General features: G+C 38.1%; 1 protein-coding gene across 2 annotated transcripts in view; it reads left to right on the forward strand.

Moving 5' to 3' along the window:
- The first annotated feature begins 18,455 nt into the window (after window positions 1-18,455).
- Window positions 18,456-27,478, forward strand: part of LOC134529177 (uncharacterized) — a 129,227-nt gene continuing 120,204 nt past the window's right edge. Inside the window, exon 1 of one of the 2 annotated variants that reach the window (XM_063363013.1) lies at window positions 18,456-18,686. The gene's annotated coding sequence lies outside the window, so the exon portion shown is untranslated. The remainder of the gene's footprint in view (window positions 18,687-27,478) is intronic. The other variant, XM_063363014.1, reaches the window with a different exon arrangement.

Here is a 27,478-nt window from a genome sequence, read left to right on the forward strand (position 1 = left end):
ATTCGACTTTGAATTTTTTTAAAATACTGCCCATCTTGTTAAAATTCATCGAAGGGTTAGTACTAATAAATATCCCTTTGGCTTTGTGAACTTAGGTTCACGCCATCCACCACAGATGGAAACACCCTGGTTACACATTTCCGTTTCATGCGACTTCCGTTTCATTCGCGGAAAAAAAAAACTCCCACCGAATGTCGTATATTGAGAGATAAGATATTTAAATAGATTAAAAAAAAAAAAACAGAGAAAGGCGCAGTCTAGGTCCGTGCAGGAGATTTTTCGTGAAAACGTCTGGAAAAAATCATATGTGTTTCGTATTAATATGTCATTTCATTATCCATCTCTTTAATGCAACTTGCGTTTTATATATTTCCGAGCATATTTACGAGACATATAGGACGACATCTTAAATTATTTTGTTAACAATCACACGCTTGCGTCTACACTGGTACGATGACGTCACAGGCCAAACAAATTCTGCGCGACAAACACGTACAGAAATAATCAATCCGTTGTGGGCTCAGCCATTGTTGACGCATTATTAGTCTCGTAGTTATTAGCGATTCAAATCTGACGGTGTTTTGTCACTCGAGAAAGTTCGACCAACTATCGCCGTAACGAGCTAATAAGGCGTTTTCACGCCAAAAGATGCGCGAACTCGGGTTATTCGGGAACTGACCCTGGGTCAATGAATGGTAGGTTTCCCCCTCCCCGCACGACGCGCGAACTTCCGGCGACAACGGACAGTCCGCGCGAAACGTCCGGCGATAACGGACAGTCCGCGCGAACGTCCGGTGATAACGGACAGTCCGCGCGAACGTCCGGCGATAACGGACAGTCCGCGCGAACGTCCGGTGATAACGGACAGTCCGCGCGAACGTCCGGCGATAACGGACAGTCCGCGCGAACGTCCGGCGATAACGGACAGTCCGCGCGAACGTCCGGCGACAACGGACAGTCCGCGCGAACGTCCGGCGACAATGGACAGTCCGCGCGAACGTCCGGCGACAACGGACAGTCCGCGCGAACGTCCGGCGATAACGGACAGTCCGCGCGAACGTCCGGCGATAACGGACAGTCCGCGCGAACGTCCGGCGACAACGGACAGTCCGCGCGAACGTCCGGCGATAACGGACAGCCCGCGCGAACGTCCGGCGACAACGGACAGTCCGCGCGAACGTCCGGTGACAACGGACAGGCCGCGCGAACGTCCGGCGATAACGGACAGCCCGCGCGAACGTCCGGCGACAACGGACAGCCCGCGCGAACGTCCGGCGATAACGGACAGCCCGCGCGAACGTCCGGCGATAACGGACAGTCCGCGCGAACGTCCGGCGATAACGGACAGTCCGCGCGAACGTCCGGCGATAACGGACAGCCCGCGCGAACGTCCGGCGATAACGGACAGTCCGCGCGAACGTCCGGCGACAACGGACAGTCCGCGCGAAAGTCCGGCGACAACGGACAGTCCTCGCTTGCACTCGGTGCACCTTGACGGACTGCGTGTGGCTGTTGCTGGGCCTCAAAAGGCCCTACTGTTTTTGCAGAAAATAAGAAGTCATAAACCTACGAAAGTGGGATTGAACACCAACACTATGATCACCTTGTACAATGCAGTATATCTGGGCATACTTACCTATGCGTGCTCAGTTTGGTATGAATTATTACGCAATCAACATGTAAGAAGAAAATTATGCTCATCCCAACGTACGGCCTTAATTGCAGTAACAAAAAGCTACAGAACTACATCATTAGAAGCACTGCAAGTAATTGCTGGAACTTTACCTATAGACCTATTAATTCAAGAAAGAGCAAAAGTCGCAATATTGAAGATGAACAAGGAATATACTGACTCAAAACATCCCAGAATCCACTCAGAAAACACTGTAATCTGGCAAGAAAGGTGGCGAAACTCAAACAAGGGAAGGTATACATACAACATATTCCCCTCAATAGAAGAACGAATGAAATACTCATGGATTAGCACTGATCACTACACTTCTCAATTCCTAACAGGACACGGGAATTTTAAATATAAATTAAATACTTTTAACTTAGTGGAAAGTCCTATGTGCCCTGTATGCATGGAAGAAGATACAGCAGAGCATGTTCTAAATGCTTGCATTAAATTAGAAGACATACGAGACAAGTACACAAGGAAGATGGCCATGGAAAATGCAGATATTAAGGACATCAATCGAATTTTAAGAAACAAGAAGACTTATGAAATATGGAGGAGTTACACTTTTGAAGCATCCAAGAGACTAGAACGCTTTGACAGTTGGATGCATGAACAATCCCTGATGGAAGACATGCTTCCCGACACGGAATAACTAACTACAGAAAACAAAATAACTCTTCGAATTTCCTACACAAGTTTCTTTGGCTGTTCTTCTTGTGTATGTGTAATCGAACAGCCGGATATTGAATAAGATAATTAAAATCAAAAGAACTAATTAAGGTAAAGAGAACAAGAAATATACACCAGATCTCTCTCTGCAAACGAGAATAAGAATTATGACAAAACTATTCCCCGGAAAATTGTATAAGCAAGGCAAAAGGAAATGAATTATTATATAATATAAACTGTATTATATTATATAATATATAAATATATTTATGTGTGTTAATAATATAATCTGTGTGCAATAAATATAAATAAACTACTCTTGCAAACCTTATAAAAAGGATTATATCCAGAGTAGTCTTTAAGTAAATATATATAACCTACAATATAAATATAAATTTATAAAGCTACAAGATAATCTGTTGCTGGGCCACTCCCTGCCGCAGCTCTCCTGGGGAGTGGGTTTCAGCGCTTGCGGAACACGTGGCTTTGGTATGTAGCCATGGCTTCCACATTCGATTACGGGCCCAGGACCCAGGATCGGAGACGCCCCCCCTCCCCCCCCCCCTTTCTCACAATTTTACATTCACGTGCTAAATTGTAATTGCATGGTTATATCTTACCTACACTCTTTTTAGAATGTTATTTAACCTGAAAATACAGAGTACAATCATGGTTACTATTACATAAGTCCAAACTAAGCTTTATTTATAAAATTATTTTACTTTAAAATAACCACAGCGAGCGAGTATGTATATTTATTTCCCACACTGAGATAAAAATACACGGGGCTGGGCCCTGGACCCAGGGGTCCACCCAGCCCCACCCTTGTGGGGGCCATGTATGTAGCGCAATCAAGAGTGATGTGCACAACTCGTTGTGCCATATGCCCGAGTGTTTACGCGAAACATTGCTCTCTGATTTAATTATCAGTTGAACAGTTAACGCTGAAAGTCTGTTTTCTAACTCTTTAAGGACCTACCCACAACGAGCAGTCCACTAAATTGATAACAGAATTTTGTTACTGTCATCAAACAAAAAAGGCAATGCTACTGGTACTTCCTAACGTAATTACCGTAACATAACATTATATGTTCTGTACTTACCTTAGTTACATGTAGTATATTCCATGGTGTAGTAATGCATTATATTTCCTTTTGTATTATCTTTTAATTTATGTTTCAATTATTCACACTAGGTATAACTTCAAATTGTGTGTCTGTTGTTTGTGTCAATGTTTTAATTCATTTTGTTTTGTATTTGTTAATTTTCATTTTTTTGTGTTTTTTTTTTTTATGTATGGTTTCTACCACCCTGGCTCATCGCTGTTGGTAGTCATCTAACAACATTAATAAATATAAATAAATAATAATAATATCTATGTAACCTTATTTTCCTTTCAGCATTATAAAATTTTTAAGGATGTTCAAATACAAAAATTATTTAAAAGTTAATTCTTCCAAACGACATTAAAATCATACCAAAGCTAGAAAAATTTCAGATATGTAATCCATTTGGATCTCTTCAAATTGAATGACTCGCCGCCCACACACCCAGGTAGGGTCGAACCTGGGTTCTCCGCGGCTGAGTAGGCCTGTTTGTTTCTCTCACACCAGTGCATCCTGTCGCTGCTCCATCACGCCGTTTCACTCATCGGTCTTAACTGATAATGACGTGGACGGATTTGCTAAGCCATTATTCGTCCAGTTATTCTTCCAAGGCACAGATATACTGAAGAGAAGGCCTATTGACGTGACAACGTCTAATAAATCGATGAACGCCGGCTGCACGCACGAAAAAGGATGACTCATTGTCCCGTTACGCTCATTGTACGCTTGCGCCGCATCTATCTCTCTTCCACTCGATTGGAACAACCATCGATTTGACTTTTTCGAGGCACATTAAACTTGAAACACTCCCATTCGTGTCCTACTTTTCCTATCATCGTCCTAGCCTTAACAGAATAACACAGATTGGAAGAAGTTAAATAGCAAACATGTATAAAAGTTATAGTTAAAATAATCTGTTCGTTAAAGTAATAAACATATTTGAATTAATGAGTGCAAATAAAAGTAAATTTATCAATTTAAATTGTAGATTTCATTTCACTCCTTCTTTGTATCCATACAAAATAGATGTAATTAAATAAAAATGATTCAATTTTATTCATAAAACTATGCAATCATTTCATCAATGTTTTGTTATGACGTTGTCACGTTAAACTATCGTCCGTAAACCGACTTTACAGACAACCAATTTTTTTTATTAACTAAGCAAGAACTCAAGGCGCAAAATGTTGAGCAATCACATTTTAGAGTACTGGTTTATAAACTACGCAACGCAAGTATTATTTAACTTCCAACTTTCTTGCGTTTTGGCTTGCGTTTCCGAAATTCATATTGGAAGAGAAGTTTTCCGAAAATTGTTACAGACGCAGATGTTTTGTGTATGGAAGTCCACAATGTTCTGCAATTTTCTGTACACAATGTAACACTTAAATAAAATTATTCACAATATCTTTTGTTTAATGATAACTATGAATTATCAAAAGAAGCCCGGGCAGAAATTTGTATCCTATTGTTTTACAAATTTTTTTAAGGGTTGGTAATGTCTAGGGACTTGCGTGCTTTACAAACGACCGTGATTTGTTTCCATTGGTTGCGTGTTGCGTTATTGCAACGTTGCGTTCCTTGCGTAGTTTATAAACCCGTCCTACGTTAGCATACTACGATTTTCCTTGACTCAGAGACTGGAAAATGTGAAGGGGGGGGGGGAGCACGATAAAACTTTGTCAATGCTGTATGTAGGGCTGGACCCAGACATTCCTTCCCTAAAACATTTTACACTAGATAAACGCGTACTTTTCTACTATTAATGAACTGACATATTTGAAGATAATGTTTATGAATGTATGTATCTGAGAAAACCAAGACCCTGTGACTCAAAATTTTCTTGATCTTGACTTAAGTCCTGGCCACAAGCAACCAGTAGCGTAGCCAGGATTTGTGTATAGGGGGGGTTAAGAAGCATGGTTCCCCCCCCCCCCCTATTAAAGCGTGGGGTCCCCCGGAAAAATTTTAAGGTGTAAAATAGTGCTATTTGAGCAGTTTTCGGTACTTAACTTTAAATATTGTAATGGTAAAAATATTAATTTTAAAAAAAATTGTTTGAGTCATGAAGTAAGAAATTAATTAAAGATATTTTAATCAATCCAAGTGCCTTGTCCACGTCCACTCAAAATCATAAATCATGCTCGAAGCTCGACAATACAAAAAAAAAAAGGAATAAAAATGGTTGGGTTTCGGCAGAACTGTCCTATTCCTGGAAACAATTAGCTTTAGCTTGAAGAGTTACCCAGTCACCACCTGCTTATAATTACCGCGCTGGTTAAATTCAATAGGTGTAAGATATTTGAAAGCTTGGGACCCGTCACGACGTCACAACCTTATAGCTTCTGCTCGCGACAGGGGTAGGGGAAGGGAAGGAGAATCGGTAGGTCTCGCTTACTCTTCCCCTCCAGTGCAGTGGCCGGTGATAGCAGTAAGACACCCAGGCTTTTAGCTAACCTGCTTTCAGATAAGAAACATAGTATTATAGCGTTAAGCACATTCGCAACACAATACCAGCACAGCGGCCTGGCTAAACGAAAATAAATTTCACCCCATTTCTTTATTTATTTGGATTTTTAGCCTTCGGAAAACTGTTGTTGCTGTAGTTGATAGTGTATACTTAAAATTTAAAAAAAAAATTATCAACAATAAAATCCATAAATGCTCAGGAATTATAAAATTAAAAGCAGAATATTATTTTCTTCTTCGGAAATTTGACCATGATGTTAATAGTTTAACGCCATCGTGTCAACATTATAAACAAAAGTAAATAATATTTGGTACAATCTATGGTCAACACATACATTATCTTATTTATTAAATAAAAGTTCTCAAGTGCCGTAGCAGGGCGCTGATATCTTCTGACTGGCTGAAAACATATTAATACCGCGCTTATGTAAATGCTTATCGCAATGCAAGATTGCAGCTCGTCAGATTAAATTACATGGTGTTCAACTGCTATGTATAATTAATACTGTGTTGTGCTTATGAAAAGCTAATGTTGATTGTGGCCGGGTCTTAACACGTTAACCCCTTCACAACTTAAATCATAACCGAGTATGTTTTATACGAATTTTACTGAGACTTGTACACGCCGTACAAAGTTCTGTAAATATCTAAGCATCGAAGCAGCTGAAACCTTGAGCAAACTATCCCAAGTAATTGTCACTTGATGGAAGATGCTATGGTAGTGCAGTTCATTTCCAGCTCGTTCGCAATGGCGCGCAGGAATATTTTACAAAGGTTCAGAATTGTTCAGATTGGCGTCAACGCACTTTTTAATATGTTCCCACACTAGATTAAATAGACTTTAAAGTAAAGGCCCACTGTGAAGGAGAAAAAAAATTCTAAACTTAGGAATCGCGTCTTGGTACATTTATCCTGATTTTTTTTTTTTTTAAATATCTCCAATTCACTCCGGCTAAATTACCGTACAGTTCCTTATAATAAATAGGCTATGGTAGATTCCTTCGGAAAAAATTCCATTAGGTGCACTTAAATCACCCGTTTTCGGCGAGATGTAAAAACAACTTGCTTACCTACCTAGTTACCTTTCATAACACACCATATGATTGATGTGTAAACATCTTAGCTCTCGGTATTCGGCATTTAGTAGGAGTGATTTCATAACATTGGAACGGAAGCCGATGAACGGAAATGTGTCACAAAGATGGCGGACCCATGTGTAGCAACATAAACCAGTATATAGTCACTTTGGGGCGTATACCAAACGGTTTGCTGTGCCAAATTAATCTTTATGATATTGAAGCTACCCCGGAATATATTTGGTAAACTAACATAGTCATAGTAAAAAGTAAACTCAAGTTTTAAAATACCTAAGAAAAATGGCAGTAAACATTATAATACATTCTCCTTGCAGGCTGTCAACGAGCTTGGTAGCACAGGGGTAGAGCGCGTGCTTGTTAACCTCAAAGGACGTGGTTCAAGTCTCGTCACTGGAATTTTTTTACTGTTACTAATAACATTATTATATAATAATAATGTTGAATCAGCTGAATAAGGTTAAGCTTTGTTCTAGTTATTATTTACATACTGATTTCAGTCGTTTAAGCAATAAATAATAGCCTATGTGATTTAAAATTTTTCAGATTAGTATTTTAGTAATTCCATAGAAGAATTAACTTCTAATGTGTGCGTAAACTTTAAAGTACTAACTGTTTAATGAATTTTACCAAGACGGACAGTACTTTAATAAAATTACTTGCCGAAAATCAGGTCCAAAGCCGGGATTTAGAATTTTGACGTGACAACGTCTAATAAATCGATGAACGCCGGCTTCACGCACGAAAAGTGTCCCGTTGCGCACATTGTCCCGTTATGCTGTGTCCTGTTACGCTCATTGTACGCTTGCGCCGCATCTATCTCTCTTCCACTCGATTGGAACAACCATCGATTTAACTTTTTCGCGGCATATTAAACTTGAAACACTCCTATTCGTTTCCTACTTTTCCTATCATCGTCCTATCCTTAACAGAATAACACAGATTCGAAGAAGTTAAATAGCAAGCATGTATAAAAGTTATAGTTAGAATAATCTGTTCGTTAAAATAATAAACATATTTGAATTAATGAGTGCAAATAAAAGTAAATTTATCAATTAAATTGTAGATTTCATTTCACTCCTTCTTTGTATCCATACAAAATAGTGATAATTCAATAAAAATGATTCAATTTTATTCATAAAAGTATGCAATCATTTCATCAATGTTTTGTTATGACGTTGTCACGTTAAACTATCGTCCGTAAACCGACTTTACAGACAACAAATTTTTTTTCAAGTAATTTTCGCTTTTATCGAAGCCGTTTCTGATTGAAAATTTCCGTTTGTTTCGTGCTGCCATCTGTGGGTGATGGTGGCAAGCAACGTTTGCGCTTCAGGCAGATAATCCTAGCGGCGGGCACAGAAATTAAGTGTGTGGTTCGCGTTTAGAAATTTTGGTATGTACTTGAAAAGTGAATATTGTAGCGATCTGTGTGTTTATCACGCTCGGCATTATTTTAAAGAGTTATACTTAAAATTTCGCGTCCGATTTTCGTATTGTAAGTTTATTTGCAACATGAACAACACGAGAACACATGATTTTGCTCGTTACCGACGTTAGACTTTTACACATCACTGAAGAGTACTGGAGGTCTCACCTCACTTTGTTTTCCCAGTTGCTTCCTTTCCATTCCTCTCTACTGCATGCGATATCGCTATTGAATTACACTCCTCTTTGGTCACCGGCACCACAAACCTACTTTTTTTTATTACATTATGCGTGGCCTACAGCTTGACGCTAATTGGCCAAAGGGTCTTTGTATCTTATTGTAATCATCATTGTTAATTCGTAGGTAATCAATTATCATCATGCAAATTTTACACCCATTCCTTACCCGGCACTCGAACCCATGACCCCTCGCACCGTAAGCCGGTGTGCATCCGACTATACTACGGAGGTCGGTCCACAAACTTACGAGAAGATAAGATGTCCATCAAGTTCTGTCCCTGCCCGAACACGCCCGAATATTCACCTTCGGCCAACCTCGGGATTTGTTTTATTTTTGCGCAGGAAAAATGAATTCAACTATTAAAAGTGGTCGGTTAGGTTAGCTACATTAAAACACTTTAAAATACTATGGACGGTTAGTTAGGTTAGTATAGCTACATTAAAATAAATAGAGAAATATAAATATAAACTCGGGGGAAGATGCCACAGTTAAGGGGTTTTAAACTCACAAATTTCGAATTACACATGAAAAAAAATTTAGCATTAGGATACCATTTTTGTTGTACATTTGTGTATGTCAGAAATGGACGAAAAGTCTCGTAAAAAAAGAAATGGAAATAAAAATTAACCAAATGTTAAGGCCCGTATGAGTGGCATGTTCCCCCAATAGTAAGGATAAGATGCCACTTGATATGGGGGAAAATGCCACCATCTATAAACTAAACAGTGGTATTAAAAATATGATGAGGGTGTTAAGAAAAAGTAGTTATATTGGTTTTTATAGTAAATATAACATACAGATTTACACAAAATAACACTTTGTTTACAAAACTCTGTTGAAGAACATCATGGCATACCTAACACGTATCACAATGTAAATTTCTGAACTACAATCTTCATGAAACCATTTTCTACATGCAACACATTGGATCCAGTCACACTTGGGACCTTTTTTTAGCATAGAAGTACCCATTACATACTGCACAAAAATTATCACTACCATTGATATCATCTAGTTCACTGTCACTCTTACTATCTTGGCAAGTTTCGCCACTACACGAAGTCGACGAGCTCACTTTCCTCTTTATTTTTCTTTGGGGAGCACGTTTGATCGTTTTCTCTTTGGCTTGTTGTTTCATCTTGTTTTTCATCTTGATATCCTTTTGAAGTTGTGATTTTCGCATGTCCATTAGTCTTGCTGGTGAATTCAAGACCACTGCTGTTTGCTTCTTACGACCAGTTGGCTTAGGCATAGTAAGAACAGGAACAGGCGATATTTCTTCGAAGGAACTCATGCTGCTATCTTTATTTGTCGAATGTATTGACACATCATTGGCCGAATCAGTTGCCTCGTTTTCAGGAGCATAGGAGCAAGAAGCAGTTGTCGATGCAATAGGCATCGTGACATTTTCTGCAAGAGTAGAAGAATTTTCACTTGTAACAACTTTATCAGCATATGCTGCTGTATTTAGGTTGTTACCAGAAGCATTGTCTGATAGAGCGAAAGCGTGTGCAGGAATTTTTTGCGGGTTGTAAAGATAGATGCCACAAGCAGAAAATCCTGCACTACCATTGCCCATTGTTGCGGTTCGACTCTAAGCGGAATTCAACAATGTTCCAAATTGGAGACGTGTCAGTTTTCTGCCGGGGTTGCTGTAAATCCAAGTGTTTACAGCTTGCTGCCAAAATGTCTTCAAAGATTTGAAAAACAGCCGGTCTAAGGGTTGCAGATACTGGGTTGTGTGGCTTGGAAGGCAGATTAGTATTATGTCGTCTGCAGCGAAGTCCAGTACATCAACATCTGAGCAGTGGGAACTATGACCATCCAAAACAAGCAAACACTTTCCTGCTTCCTTTCGAGGCAAAACATGTCTTTTTAACCAATCAAAAAATATCTCAGTATTTACGCAAGCAGACATCTAATTCATTTTGACGTGTGAGCCAGGTGGCAGGCCGTCTTCAAATTCAGACTTCTTTCTTTTTCCTTTAAAATTACTGTATAGGGGCAAGAAGATCCCTTCGGCATTGCAACAAGCAATTACGCTGATCGTCTCACCTTTCTCTCCAGATATAACATGGTGAACATCTCTATTAACATTGATAGCTATCACTCGACCTGTTGATTTGAAGACCACACTCGCCCATGTTGTAAATCTTCCCTGGGGCACGTAAAAGTAATTTTCTTCACAAACATGCAAAAGCACTTGAAAATAGTTGTCAACTTATTTACGGGACATTCCAAGTCCACGTGCGATGGAGATACCCTGTGCCTTCCTAAGTGTTACTTCAGGTTGACGTTTCAAAAACAGTTGTAGCCAGTCGTATCCAGCTAATTTCGTTTCAGTGTGCTCCTTTAGTAAAATTTACAGAATCAATTCGTTTTTTCAATGTTCTGTAGGGTATGTGATGAAACTGGGACGCATCCCATACTTTCATTTTCCCGTTTTTCACATCTTCAGAAGCAAGAAGTAAGTTTTCTTCCGACCAGGACGCAAGATCCGTTTTCCTCTCGTACCTGCGGGGAATAACCTGTTTGGGAAAAGGCGTAGAATTAAAAGCTTAGCTAAAAAGTAGTTAATGCACAGAAATAATATTATTATCAACATGGAATTATAATACATTATCATGGGGGAAGATGCCACTTGACGTGGCATTTTACCCCACGTATTGGGGTAACATGCCACTGACATTTTTTTTACTCCAATATTCTCAGCGGGAATCGCCCCACTTCACTTCAAATGCGTTAAAGAGTGTCGAATCTTCGTATACCACTAGTTTTATGCATAAATATAAATTAAATTTCTTACGTCTTACGAAATGGTAATAAAATATTATAAGATACGTACTCACCTTTCAATATCTTCATATATTTAACCATAAAACGATGAAAAACGGTCCTAGACGCCGTGACTCCTCGTGGCTTTTTGTACACGTTCAGCGCTGTCTCGCTACGCGGCTGGAGCTGCTATCTGTGTTTTTGTTCGGAAATACGTCCGCCTCAGGCATCTTCCCCCGACAGGCATCTTCCCCCCGGTTACCCGAGGTTGGCCGAAGGTGAAAATTCGGGCGTGTTCGGGCAGGGACAGAACTTGATGTACATCTTAGGCTTCCCCCAAACCTACACTCTGTCAGAGCCACAGTCAAATAGATATTATTTTTTATATAGTTAAGTGGCCTACAGCTTTCGCCCATAGCCAAAGGGTCATTAAATGCAGTGTGAATCTCAATTTCCAGTCGTTATCAAATATGAGAATATATATTTTACACCCATGCCTTACCCGGGACTCGAACCCAGGACCCCTCGCACCGTAAGCCGGGGTGCATCCGATTACGCTACGGAGGTCGGCGTCAAATAGATAGTCTGGCAACTTAACTTCAGTCTCCGTCCGCTTACAATTAGTGAAGCTCGCGGCGGCCTGCGAACTAACGGCGCTAGTAGTAGTGGCACCCATTGTTAACATTGTGTTAAATGGGAGTTTCGTATAAAAGTGAGAATTTTAAAAAAAAGTATGTTTAGTTTTAATCTTTGGATACAGTTTATAGTTTTAATTCATTTAGGGTGTTTTTTAGTGGCTAATTGCATAGCAATAACATGTAACTTTGCCACAATTTTCATTTAAAAGTTGGAGTGTTGATAATGCTGAATCCTAACAAACTGGGATCTCCCATAAGAAAGCACATTTGAAATGTTAATTGAGTATTCGAATCAAGAATATTCGTTTGCTATATATTTTAATCTTCAGGCAAGTGTCATTCTTTCAAATGTGATTTTTAATACAGTAATTCTTTTTAATCTACTAATTCTTTGTAATCTAAGTAAGATTTCAACTCTTTAATTTTCCTGGTATTGCGGCTTGCCATTTTTTATTTTAACCGAATCGTTAGGTTACAGGGGCGCAACAACAGGGGGGGGGGGCAAGGGTATTTTTCCCCCCCTCTGAAACCTTGAAGTGGGGGCAAACGGGGGCAAAGAAAGTGCTGTGTAATCGATTTTTAGATAATAAAACTGCTTAAATAGCACCATTTTCCACCTTGAAATACAAATTTTCCCGGGGGAAGACCCCCGGACCCCCCGCTGCAAAAGGGGGATCGATGATTCTTTATAAAAAAGTATATTGCTCCCCCTTTGGAAATTTAGTTGTTGCGCCCCTGGTTAGGTAGGTATAAAAATTAAAAAGAAATAAACTTGACAAGTTTTAAGCTGTAACTTTTCATTACAACCAAGCGCAATACAAAAGCGAGGCATTCTATCTCATCACTTCAACTTAACTGGCAAATGCGGAAAACTTTTAAGGCATTGGTACAGATTAGGCAACTACCAAGCACCCAATCGAATAAAAAATAGTAATATGGTAAAACATGTTAAAAAATTGAGACGGAATTAGGAATAACATTCATATTAAATACGAAGCTCCCATTTAACACAATGTTAATGATGGGTTCAACTGCTACTAGCGCCGTTAGTTCGCAGGCCACCGCAAGCTTCACTTAAGCGGACGAGACACGCCAAGGCAAAGTACCTATAGGAAGTTGCAAGACCTAGCTATATGACCGTGATGAAGGTCAAGGTCAAGGTCATCTAAGATGGTCTCTGTGACATCACAATCCAAAATGGCTGATGAGTCTCCTCGCTCCTCACTTCTGCTCCTGCCGCCGGACATACATTTATACATTTCTCTTTCAATAAAATAGGTATACTCTCGTATATCAGCCATATTTGTTTGCCTGTATGTAGGGTAAGTTGACAGACATTGTTATGAAGCCACGGTAATCTCGCAGAAATATATATATATATATATATATATATATATATATATATATATATATAGGTATATATATATATAGGTATATATATATATATATATATATATATATATATATATATAGTAATCTATACATTGTTCCACGGTAATCCTTGTGTTATGAAAAGGTTTTCCTTTATGTTTTTTTACATACTATGTTGAAAGTAATTTTTCGTTTCTTCTTAGTATTTATTGGTTGCCAGTAGTACATAAATGGGCATACTGGTGCAGGGTTTAAGGGGTAGGTTCCTGAAGATTCGACCGCCATCTGGGATTATAACGTCACGGCGGCCATCTTGGATGACCGTTACCTTTGATCGCCACAAATGAATAAAAATGTTCCAAAAATTGCCAAACAAAATGGCTGAAATGTCAAGCTTTTAGGAAGAAAATCCCCCCAAAAATCTTTAAAAAATCTCTAAATTAAAAGATTCAATTTTCGAGAGAAAAAAACCGTAAAAAATCATAAATTTGAAATTTGAAATGCCTCAAAATACTATTGCTTAAAAAATGAAAGTTTGTTAGGGCCACTATCTTGAAAATCCGTTATTATTAAGCTAGAAAATCAGGGAAAATTCCAAAAATCATCAATAAAATCACTTCTTGTCAAAATAATGTTTGATTCGATCGTATACAGTAGATCTTGGTTCGATCCTTGCTCGATCCAAAAATGTTTGTTCTAGGTAAGAACCACCTATTTAATAAAACATTATGAAAAATCCTAAAAGCGGCTTATATTCTTACTCTACTACCCTCCAATACGTTAATGATGACATAATGACCGCCATCTTGGAAATTCATAATTATTAACATAGAAATTCGGAAAAAATTAAATCAGCAATTAATTTATTGATTGATTCGAAAGATTTCTGTCCGCGGTTTGATACAAGGCAATACAGGGTTTATTAAATTGATTAATTATATATTATACAGTCTAATGTTCGGGATACAATAATTAAAAAAAATCAACATTACATGAAACAGCAGGACAGAAGAGAAAGGAGTTAGCACACTCCAAGTGCCAGTCACTCATGTGGTAAGGACCACGTGTTCAATAACTATGTATTTTATTTTTGCCTTGGGTAGAAAATAACTTCCAATACACTTGAAGTTAAAAGTATTCACACACGACTAGTCAAAGTACCTAAATTCTATAATTTTAAAAATATTCACGAGGCTGGATGAAGCCGAGCGAAGGCCCCGCTTGCGAGCACCTGCAAGTGAACACTGACCCATCATGCGCGAGAGTTGCAAGCCAGCAGAAGCATCGGGTGGCCATCCAGCTACTAGCTCGAGGCTCGCAGGGCGTTGCTTACCGACCATCACGCCAATACATTAAAACATCGTTGAAATCATCACCCAGTACATGGAAAGTACTAAAAACGGAACGAGTGTAGATATCACTAGCCTACCAAAGTAACATTCGCGCTCCGAAAAGTTTTGTAGTGCATATAGGTACCTAAGCCAAACCCACGCCATATGCCAAAAAAAAAAAAAAAAAAAGATGTCGACACGAATAATAAGAAACAACAAATCTTCATACAGCACAAGAGAATCGGAACCACGAGACCCATTTTTTTTTCTCGATAATCGGCGAACTTTTTAAACAGCCATGTTCAATGTCAAGCACACAGACCAGTTGTCTACGCGGCCAATCATGGCCTTGCTACAGTCTTGTTGATGCATATTCCTCAAAAAGGAAGCACATTCACAAAAAGGAAGCACATTTGGAAGCATATTCGACAGAAAGCAATCACATCTGGAAGCACATTCGAAAAAATGGAAAAACATTTGGAAGCAAATTAAACAAAAATGAAAGCATATTTGGAAGTGCATAAAAAAGGAAGCACAATCAACGGGAAAAAAGCACATTTGAAAGCACATTCGACAAAAAGGAAGCACATTTGGAAGCACAATCAATGAAAAGAAAGCTCATTTAGAAGTACATTCGACAAAAAGGAAGCACATTTGGAAGCACATTCGCGGCGTCAAAGTCTTTCTGCAAGCGTCGGCACATCACTCGGCTTCGTTCAGATTCGTGAATATTTTTAAAAACTTTGTGGTAAACATGTCTGAATTTAGGTACTTTGGCTTGTCGTACGTGAATACTTTTAACTTCAAATGTACAGGAAGTTATTTTCTACGCAAGGCAAAAATACAAAGCGCTTGGGTATTGAACACGTGGTCCTTGCCACATGAATGACTGGCACTTGGAATGTGCTAACTCCTTTCTCTTCTGTCCTGCTGTTTCATGTAATATTGATGTTTTTTTTAGTTATCGTATCCAGGACCTTAGACTGTTTAATATACCCTATAATTATTCAATTTAAAATCGGGTAAAAATTAACCTAATATGTTAGCAGGGCCCTATAGCAGATGAAAGAAATATGTCGGATTCAAGATGGCGGCCTCAAGAAAACTAAAACAAGATGACCGACATGACGTCATACTGACTGCTCTAATATCTGCCTTGGCCTTAGGGGCGTTTTGAGGGTGGGAAAGGGGGGGGAGGGGGTAGTCTGCCCGCGGCTACCGTGGAGGAAGGATCCGTCGCCATTTTTAATCGATTGTTCTCACCGGGCTCTAACCGAGGAAACCGTCATGTTTTTTTATCCAAAATTAATTAAATTAATATTTTTATGAATTTTAAAAATTTTCTCGATTATTTCTGTTAAAATCTGCTGTTTTTCAAGATAGTGGCCGTAAAAAAAATTGCATCGACAGTGATTTAGGCCAAGGTCAAGGTATAAGCTCCCGTCCAGAGGCTTACTGGAGGCTTAAAATCGGGGGATTTAAGCCTGAATCGGGAACTTTCTTTTTTCAGGCAAAAGTATATTGAGGAATTTAAAATTTCAAAGTTATGATTTATTTAAGATTTTTTTTTGTTTGGAAAATAGAATTTTTGAATTCAGAGTTTTTTTTATTTTTTTTTTCCCTTAAAGCTGGAATTCGTGGCAAATTTTTAGTTAATTTTTTGCAATTTTTGAAGGTCAATGTCAAAGGTCAAGGTCAAGGTCATCCAAGATGGCCGCCGTGACGTTACAATCCCAGATGGCGATCGGTACCTCAGGCACCTCACCCTTAAACCCTGCGTTAGTATGCCCATATCTACAGAATAATACGACAAAAAAATATTTGTTAAAAATTAATTATTTATTCATGTGTGCCTTGCCCTAAGATTAGTTCGAATAATAATATATGGCCCTAGAAAATAGTAATTTTAGCCATAACTGTAACAGAATCGCTGTAAAAAAAAAACCTCACGTTATTTTAAACACATTTTTTTGACAGCTAACAAAAATGAGGTACTGTAACATAACAATGGTGTGTCCTATCCCCGTGTTTTAGTTTCTTGAGAGAGTGTACGGTTTAAGTAAAAAAATTATGTGTGATGCTTTGAGTTGAGATTTGTTTAAATTATGCCTCTCCCCGATAAATCAGTTAGGGAATGTTTATGAACGGTAATTGTAAGAAATTAACACTTCGTTAAGTTTTTAAATATAAGAAAATAAACTTTGAAACCTTACGTCAAACACAAACCTTATAAATATCTAATTAAGTTTGTATCTTTTGTTTTTCAAATTGATTACATGTTTCCAAACAATAAAAAAATTTAACTTGATCTGAAATAATAATTTATTTCAGTTAAGTATGAAATGATAAAGTGCAACAGAACGGATTACTCGAAAGTTTGCAAAACAATACAAATATATTGATTAAAATACATATTTTATAGTAAACCATGTTATTTTTTTCCTTTCGGTGTATTGATGTGGTAAATTTTTAAGGATTAAATTTTGGTTTTGTTGGTTTAACATTTAAACTGCATTATGTTTAGTTTACCATAAAGTAACGATTAAAAAAAAAATGGAAGTCCGGTTTATGTAGGTTTTCGGTCTTCCTAAGTTATAAAATAATCTGTAAAACTGACCATATACTCGTGTGGAAATATTTTAGAAGTTTTGGAATTTTTAACAGTTAAAATGAGGTTCCTCAGTCTATAGGCAGGTTTATTCCGGAAATGATTTCACGACAGGCTAAAATCCAACGTGCTACGCAGCAATTGGGCTACCGTTCATTTGAGACTCGTGAGCCAATGACAAATTTACCATAAAGGCACCATTAAGTCATCAGCCAATGAACACTAGTATACGAAGGGGAGGTTGCATGAATAAGGTGTCTAGCCTACAGGCAGTTAAAATAGCGGATTTTTCCAGTTTCTCTAGAGTAACCTGATTATTTTTTTTTTTAATTCTTTGCGCACCAGATTTTGAGTGAATATGTATTGAATTAGGTACTGCCAATAGTTAGGCTACTTTCTGACGTATTTGGATGCATAACCTTTCGATGTAAAGGACTTTCGAGTTCGCATCCAGGATAAAACTACATGTCTACACGTAATTTTTATTTAGCAAGTTCACTCACGGGGAGAGGGGGGTTATCACCCTTACTTTTCCTCCCTTGGAGTCGCATTTGAGTTCATCACAGACGAGTGAGACACTTAAGCTCTTTAATAATTTCATATTAATTATTTATGTATGGGCATCGAGTCGCAAACCATGTTTGTTCGGGACCCATTAAGTCTTCGGGCTTTTAGAACTTTTTTTTTTTAGTGTCGTAAAATTCCTACTGCCACCTTTTTGGAAAACTGTCGCAGTGGTGCGACTCTGCCTACGTTGGGATTTGGCAAGTCCGTGACCCTCAGCTGGCAATGGAACGAACGACGTCACAACGCCAGCCGGTCAAACGGTTATTGACTCTAAGCACGAGGACAAAAAGTTAAAGAAAAAAATGGAAGCGCGGTTCCAAACGTAACGGTTTTCTGAATGAAATTTTTTTCTGTACCTTATATTTCGTTTTAAGATAAAAAAAACTTTTAAGTTAGGATACCGATGTTTTACAGAGTCTCACGTGTTGTTGCCCGCGTGCTGTTGCAACGGTTGGCAGCAGTGTGAAGTGAAAGGAGGACATGGAAGAGTGCAGAGGCAGATGCAGCCTCAACCGGCGCGCCACGGCCAGTGTACCTGTACGGGCGGAGGCGGCTCTGCGCATGCGCGCGGACGGGCTGGTCTGGAAGCCACGGCATTCCGACGCTGACCGCCCGGCAGTGAGCAGCGGAGGCGAGTGGCGGTAGACGCGTCGGTGTGTTCGTTTCCGAGTGTGATGTGAGTGGGCGACCCGAATGGATACGTAGCAGGTTAGTGCCGCTGCCATTATTTCAATCGCTGTCGGGTGTAAAGGTACCGTTACAGCGTGCGTTAAACGCCACATCACCAACGCACTTTCGGATCAACGCTCGGAACTAAATATCAGTGGTTTAGAGAAGGATTATTTAATGTATATACAAATATATTTAAGTTATAACTAACTAAGGTTCATTTTCTGTTTAAATTAAAATATTTTTAGGGCTGGTTCTGAGATATATAGGTAGGTATTCCAAACGACCGTTTTGATAATAATGCAACGGCACGCCGGAAGAAATTGTTATTAAAATTTGTTGTTGTTGCCAATTCATTATAACTCAAACACTGGCTAACCGACTCTTGTAACCTTACTGAAAGTATTTGGTTGCTTGTAGGTATTTGTATGTAACTAGCTTCCTGGTGATCATGGGGCTTAATCCGACCACTGTCTCTGGCAAAATGTTTCCCAGATTATTTCCTAGCAGTCTCTTAAACGTTTCCAATTCCAGATTTACACTAAAATGATTAATTTTAATTATTATTTAACTAGCCCTGGTGCATAAAATTATTTGACAGTAATATTTATCGCTTGTTTCGTCGAGAGTTTTTTAAATTTCATGCCAAACCAGTCCGTAAAGGTGACCAAACTAATACAGTTAGACATATGGTGCGTTTGTTGCAGGAGCGAATTCGATAGAGGAACTTGGTCAATAAGGGGGGGGGGGGGGGCGGAAGCCGAGGAGAAAATTATACATGTGGCTTAACGCCTCAGGGAGAGAAACACGCTCATTGGAGCCGGCTGCCGTAGGCTCTACCTGGGGATAGATTTGTAAAATGTTGTGAGAAATGATATGAAGCGGAATTGGAAACAACTGTGTAATTTATTTTTGGGAGGCGGAGTAATTAAATCTGGTCGTGGCAACGTCCGTCACGTTTCCCACTTGTGGAAAATCCTGGTTTGATCCCGACTGGATTCGAACCTGGAGCACACGTGTGTGAAACACGAGTGGTTTGACCAATCACACACCGTGATGCAGGAGCGACTCCGTGAAGACATTTCGGGAGGGGCTATCATACAAAGGAAGGATGTAGTTGCAAAACATGACATTAAGGCGAGAGCGCCAATAGAAACGTACCACACCGTGGTAACACGAAACCAAACAGAACTAAGCCACACAATCAAGCCACTTCCTGCAGTATTGCTTTTTCTTAGAGTGATAAAGTAGTCAAGTTTATTTTAGAAGTGCAGGAGGGAATCTCAATCTGGGATATGCCTGCAAAGAAATACTAATTAATAAGTCAACCTTAGGCTTGGAATAATAAAAAAAATTTATGGTCTAGAATACTGTTATTTAAATTTTTCAAACAAATTTTGATGAAAGAAAAGTTAAGCACTCGAATTAAAGTATTTAAGTTGATAAAAAGGTAATTAATGTAGTTGGGCGATATGTGTTAAAAAAAATTAAATCCTAAAATACTTTTATTCTATGCTCTTTAACTTCCACTTTTCATTAAACCCGGCGGAGATAAAAAATTCCAAATACTTTAGGAGATATCGAATTTTTTAATTTTCATCACAATACATACCTGTGCATTCATGCGGCGTTGAAATTTGTTTCTTGTTTACGAGTATGATTTTTTTTTCTTGCGGCGTTCACCATTGTTTCTTGTTTACGAGTATCAATTTTTTTTTATTGGAGAATGTTGTCACGTGATAGGTGTACCCGCCTCTAACTTAGGTGAGTTTTTAACGTTTCAAATTTTAATGTTTTATTTGTTATTTGGATATTGTTGCGCAAGTAATAAGTAAAAAAAAAAAAATACGTGAGTTCCTACTGTTAATCCTTTCTCCCGGTTTGTTAGATCAGGTCAGTTACATTATAAATACTTTCAAACTAAGGGGACATTAAAAATAATGTGAATTAATTTTAATCGTTGTTTAGTTTTAAAGTATTTATAATGTAACTGACCTGACCTAATCGACCATTTTAATTAATTAGGCATTCACGAACACACGGCAAAATAAAAAAAAAATTGTGGCGGTCGAATGATTGCACAGGTCTTGTATTGCAAAATAAGAACGGCGATATCTCCTAAAATATTTGTAATTTTTTATCTCCGCCGGGTTTTATGAAAGAGAAAGTTAAAATGCATAGAATAAAAGTATTTTCGGAATTTAAAATTTTTTTTAAACAAATATCGCCTAACTACATATTTACCGATAAAAATATACCCTACAAAAAATTTAAAAAATTATATTTTGGTTCGGGAGGGGCTATTGCCCCCTCTCCCCACCCCACATCTTAGTTGTTCCGTACACAGTCCATAAAATCACAAACTGAAGCTTCATCAAGCTCCTCAAATTTTTTGTGTTAGCCTAGATGAAGATTAATTTCAATTTTCCCCACGCTTTTGCTATGGGCACTGTAAAATATTCTCTCTTCGTGATATCTGTTTTAACATAGCTAGGACTCAATTATTGGGACAAGTTCACAAATCATTTTGGTTTACGTTAGAATTTTAGACGGCCAGTTTCATGCTGGCATGAAAGTATATATAATATTGTATTTTGGATGCTTCACACTAGATCATATAAGTTATTTTGTGTTCATAATGAGAAAGCAAAATACTAACAACTCAAAAATGCATTATTTGTGTGTGCCATAGCTATGTCGACAATTTTATGTAAACCACAGGCGAACGTTGTGGTTTGGAGGCAAATGTGATACACATATATATTATATGACTATAAACCATATTTATTTAATTGTATTTTATTCACTTTTACTGTGCATTTAAAGTTATAATTTTTTTTTCATACAAATGTTGAGGTTGTTACAATTACATAATGGAAGAAACCAAAACGAAATGAAAACACATGGTTATAAATACATGCTTTATTTATACTGAGGCCATACTGACACAGTATTGAAACAAGGGTTTGTTTTATCCTCTCCGAAATTCAACTACCGTTTATACAGTTTTATTTGCTACTAATATTTACATCACTAATTAAATCACCACAAAAATGGTCTGTGCACAAACCAATAAGTATCTATCAAGTACACAGTTCACACTCTTCACTGGAGCTAGGCTCAGCGTGGTTCGCCCGTTACCTCGCGTCTGTCCACACACACACCGTACAGTACCACGCCACTCGGCCACACACGCACGGTCCCGTCGCTCCGTGCCTGCGCCGCTCGCCGAACTCGCATCTCAACTCCCACGGAGGCCAGCGTCGCCGCTTTTATATCTGTGGCCGTCTTTCTGGAACTGACTGGAGTGGTTGTGACGTGTCGCGTCATCCCGGGGCGACCCGACGCTCGAAGCATTCAGAACATCTGCGCTTATTCACGCCACTACACGCGGCGGCCTCTGTAATCCCGTGGAATTCCCAGGCCACTCAGTGCCACGGAAGGAGGGCGCGGGGGCAGGGGGTGGTGAGGCCGGGAAGCTCTAATCCCCGAAGGTATGCGCGCGTGACATCAGTGACCGTGCGGGGCCGCCAGGCCACTCAGCTACCTGGCGCGCGTCGCGGCCTTGTCTTCCAAGTTCGTAACAATATTATATTCGCATTTCAGTTACCGAAAAAATAAATATAGTTTAAAAAACTAAAGAAACATGCTTTTAAAGATTATCAAACTAAAAAGTAAAAAATAATTTTAAAATTTAATTTATGACAACAGTATATAAGCAATACTAGTATAAATGAGAAAAAAGCTTGAGGCGCTTTGTGCCATATTTTTTGTATATTAAGCGCCCCATGCTTTTTTCTCATTTATACTAGTATTGCTTATATACTATTGTCATAAATTAAATTTTAAAATTATTTTTTACTTTTTAGTTTGATAATCTTTAAAAGCATGTTTCTTTAGTTTTTTAAACTATATTTATTTTTAACTTTTTAGTTTGATATTCTTTAAAAGCATGTTTTTTTTAGTTTTTTAAACTATATTTATGTATAATTATCATAGGGAAATGAGTTACCGACATAACCTATTACCATCTGAGATAACTATTTGGAGTTGCAACGTCACAAAGAAATGGTAAAGTCTCTCCGAATCATTTACAGTTAGATGTATGGATATAATCTTAGAATTTACCGGAAAAAAATTTTTTTTTTCGGCGTGGCCTGGAGTAGAACCCACGATCGCTGAATCCGAAAGCTAATGTCACAGAAGTCGCGCGCCTTAGACCGCTCGGCTAACGAGCGTAATAAAATTGGTGGGACATTTTACAATCATGAGACACTCACTCTTAGTCGAAAGAGTTACAGACGGACAGACAATCATTTACAGTTAGATGTATGGATATAATCTTAGAATTTACCGGAAAGAAAAAAAAAACATTTTTTTTTTCGGCGTGGTTAAGCAAGCTGAAAGGCTAGCACAGAGGAAGGAACAATTGAAACTGGTAAAAGTATGTGCTTTGCAAGAAAAGAAAACTTAGTCGAAAGAGTTACAGACGGACAGACAAACATACAGGTGAAGCTAATATAAAGCATGTAAAAACAACTCTGTAAACACAAATCAAAGAAAAAAACAAGTCTCACAAACCTGGTGAATAACCATGTCTCTCATCCTACGATTAATTATACGATTAATTATACGGACTCGTTAACTCTATGCATACACAAACAATGGTTGCATAATATACTTGAAGGACTCTCCTCCAGTGAAATGTCTTACAATAATGTTTCGACTAAATTTAATCGATAGGAAATCATGCAATGCGCACTTCCGCTTGGTCCGCTTGGTACCAAAGCCGCTTTCTCGTTCTTATTTCGATTAGTCAATTTATAATATTTACTGAACACAGCTCACGTAAAATGAATCGTGATTCTTTTCGCCTTTCTATGAATTGCATTGTATAATATTTGTTTTCCTAGATATAGTAAGATATTAATTAGTGAGTTAAAAAAATTCAAGCGTTTAATAGTGTAATGTAATGCGTAATAAACGTGTGCAATAACATTTCATTGGATATAATATCCCTGTTCAAGATTTCTTCTGTGATTGTGATTTAGCGATGTAATACGATATTGTTATAATATCACTGATTAGAGGAAAACCACAATAAATATTGTAAAATAACACAAACTAACAGTTGAGCATGAACAAGAAATATAGAACAAAAACATCCAAGGCCGTCAAAAATAAACTAAGGACCCGGAAGCAAATAATTTATATTTACAACTTTTCGAAACCCGCATTAAAAAAATTCTAAACACTGTAAACGTTACTGTAAACGTTATATGCACGTATTGCATAACTTGTAAGATTTCCAATGAATTCTATTAGCAATGGATTGTAATTTTTGTCCTATCACGGCAAACTGATGTACGTAAAAAATCGCAAAAACTCAACCGGACATAATTCACAACGGCCCAAGATATTTCGGGGTTCGAGAAGCGGAAATTATAGCTTGTGTCCTTGTGTCGAAGGCTAGAGTCTGGTTAGCATTCGTTTCCTTCTTTCTAGTTCGAGTACCCGAACAACGACAACATGACGTCATGACCATGGTGCACTTTTCAGTGGCACAGAGCTAACTCGCGGTCCTTGAAAGGTATTCCGAACACTGACTATTGTTAAGTTGGCAACGAGAAAGCAGCTGTCTCCGCGTGAGAGTGACTTTTAAATACTTGCAAGGTCTGCCGCTTAACCTATCAACATTTCATAACCAGGAGAATGTCAAGTGTCTTGTTCTAACCTATGTTTACCTATTTGGTCAAAATTGCCTGATAAACAATAGCAGTTTATCTCATCCCATAAACTACATAATCCGCAATAACTCAGAGGATAAGCATATCATCTTAAATGCACCACGAACAAGTTTTTAATTTGAACCATTCGCTCTATTTCAAAGAAACACGGTATTTTGAACCCTGTTTATGAACTTCATGTCGAAGAGACGTTAAACCAGGGGCGTAGCCAGGGGGGGGTTTTAGGGGTTCAAACCCCCCCCTTAGCACCAAATATTTAATTAATTTCTTATTAATCACTCAAACAAATTTCATATTAAATTTAATAAAAATTTTACCATTACAATATTTCAATTTAAGTACCGAAAACCGCTAAAATAGCACTATTTTACACCTTAAAATCCAAATTTTCCCGGGGGAGGACCCCCGGACCCCCCGCTTTAATACGGGGGGGGGGGGGTTGCATGCTTCTTAACACCCCCCATACACAAATCCTGGCTACGCCACTGCGTTAAACGCATTACATTATATAAGTTAAAGCAACAATAATTACATCATAATGTAAATGTTGCATCGTAGCGAAAATTTTTTTTTATTACGTTTATCTTTTTTAATATTTAATAAAAATTATGGAATGATCGAATTTGCTTCATTTTAATTAAATATATTTACACATGTCTTCATACTTCAATTTGGTATTTATTCTTTTTTCCGTATTTTTCAATATAAAACAGTTTTGTAAATGCTTTTTAACAAAAACTAACACTTCACTTACACCTTAACATAATATCAATGACTCCTCAAATATATATTTCATTAAAAAATGTAAACACAGCTAAAGAACATCGGATCCTCTGATCAAGACTATCCCACACATAATTAAAAGAGAAAAATTATAATTGCACTTTAATATCACATTAACTGTTTCATGGAAAGATTAATTGAAGATATGGTCTTTTTGATTCAAATTCTTACCTTTAAGGAGGTGGCATCCATAACTATTTTCCGTTTATAATTTCAGGGTTTTTGCCGTGATTTAAATTGCATTTATTTCACAACTATGATCGATTGCTAGTAAATGGTTTTATTTGTTCAAAAGGTGTTGCAAAACTTTGTGGATGTGAGCCGCGTCAAGGCTGATGTTTCAGTTGATGGCAGCAGTGGGCAATAGCAAACTTGACGAAAACTTTGCAGATTATGTCTTCAACCATCACGTAGCCAAATCAAGCAAATACCATTAAATACAGTTAAATTGATTTTTGATATTCGATCCTCTCGTAAACACTTTTATAAGGCGTGTGAAAACATTTAAAACTGCTGGATTTTGAATCTGTTTGGTGTAGTTTTAACCATTTCCCGGTTAAATTACACTGATTTGCAGGAGTATTAACAGTTTATCATTTAGGGCGTATCTCTAACTTAAGTCAGTGTCCGAAAGAATGTGATACCTAATATGTAAATATGCTAAATAATGTGATACCTTATATGTTTATATGCTAAATATATACATATTTAGCTTTAGTTACGTATTGCACTGTTAGTAGTTGGCATAATTTTTATTACAAAATTGCCACAAAATTACCCGAACACAAAAAAAAACCAACAGATTGAGTTAAAAATCATTGCGAAATTTCAGCGCTTATCAAGACAAGTTGATTTGCACGTTTCCTGTTCGACAAAAGTTGAGACTTTCAAAATTTAAAATCAATTTGTGTAATATTCCCTTTTCCCCTGTTTTTAATTGTTGTAAACACAGGAAATGAGTATAAATTAATTTTACAACAGAACAATCAATATGCCGTGTGCATCTTGCCGGGGATATCACACCACATATCACACACTGGCAGTCGCGGCGAGCAGTTGGAGCGAAATATCCCGGCAGTCACTGCCAGACGCGGACACTGCTGGTTGTCACTGTCAGACGTCCTTGCTGAAAGTCACTGCCAGACCTCGTTGTTGGCTGTCACTGCCAGACGTCGTTGCTGAGAGTGACTGCAAGACCTAGTTGCTGGCAGTCACTGCCAGATGACGTCTTTGCTGGCAGTCACTGTCAGACATCGTTGCTGGCAGTCACTGCCAACCGTCGTGGTGAGCAGTTCTAGCGAAATAGCACCTATACTGGGATTCGGTTTGGACACGTTCTGGAATATGGCCCACGAGTTAGGTTACAATTTTGTCCCAACAAGGCAGTGCTTATTCGCTACCTAACCCGAACGTCTTCGAATACTGCCCTCAGAACTTCTGTGAACCGAGCCGAGATATATGTAAACGTATAGGGAAAACATTGCTTTTTTCCTTATTCAGGTTGTTGTGGTAAATTCAGAGCTCAGGTATGAGAAATTAATGTATTTTCTAATTTTGTGACAGTTGTTTTATCGATGTTGCTTGTGTGTAAATACATTTTCAATGATTAAATGCAAATATGAAATTAAATTATACATTTTTAACTTTGTTAATGGCGGAGTGATTTTATTTATGGTTATTTTTACAAGGAAAAAATGCATTTACCGTCGTATTCTTTTTTCGATGCCCTTATTCGATGCGGACGGATTGGCCAAGCGAACGTCTCGCATGTTTGTACAGGGCAACTAGCAACAGGGAAGACCGAGAAAAGTGAGGAGATTTTCAACAGGGAAAAGTCAGGGAATTTATTTAATGATGTTACTGAAACATTAGTCATAGCAGAGACTTATTTTGATTTGTGCTGGTTCCACGTACACATCCTTTCAACATCCTTTCAAACCTGTATCCAAGGGCTGTAAAAAAAGTTTTCCTTCCATTCATTTTTGCTCGTAATGTAGCCAATATTACGATCAAACACATTGACTTCAGTGCTGTCGACAGCAAAGCAATAGTGTTGCAACAGTGAAGTGTGGTATCTCTACGAGTCGCGATTTTTAATTTGAATTTTTGACAGCACTAACTAATATGTGTCAGTGCACAGGGAAATTTTCCCCACCAAATCGGGAAACGCCAGGGATTTTTTTATCACAGATTTGCTAGTCACCCTGTTGTAGGCACGGTAGATTTTGGCCACAAAAAAAAATTAGGGAGGTTAGAATTCGGGGCGACTACCGCTATCATTTTTTGTGAATTCGATTAAAG

Source organism: Bacillus rossius, chromosome 2 (genome assembly GCF_032445375.1).
Source record: "Bacillus rossius redtenbacheri isolate Brsri chromosome 2, Brsri_v3, whole genome shotgun sequence".
NCBI classification, from domain to species: domain Eukaryota; kingdom Metazoa; phylum Arthropoda; class Insecta; order Phasmatodea; family Bacillidae; genus Bacillus; species Bacillus rossius.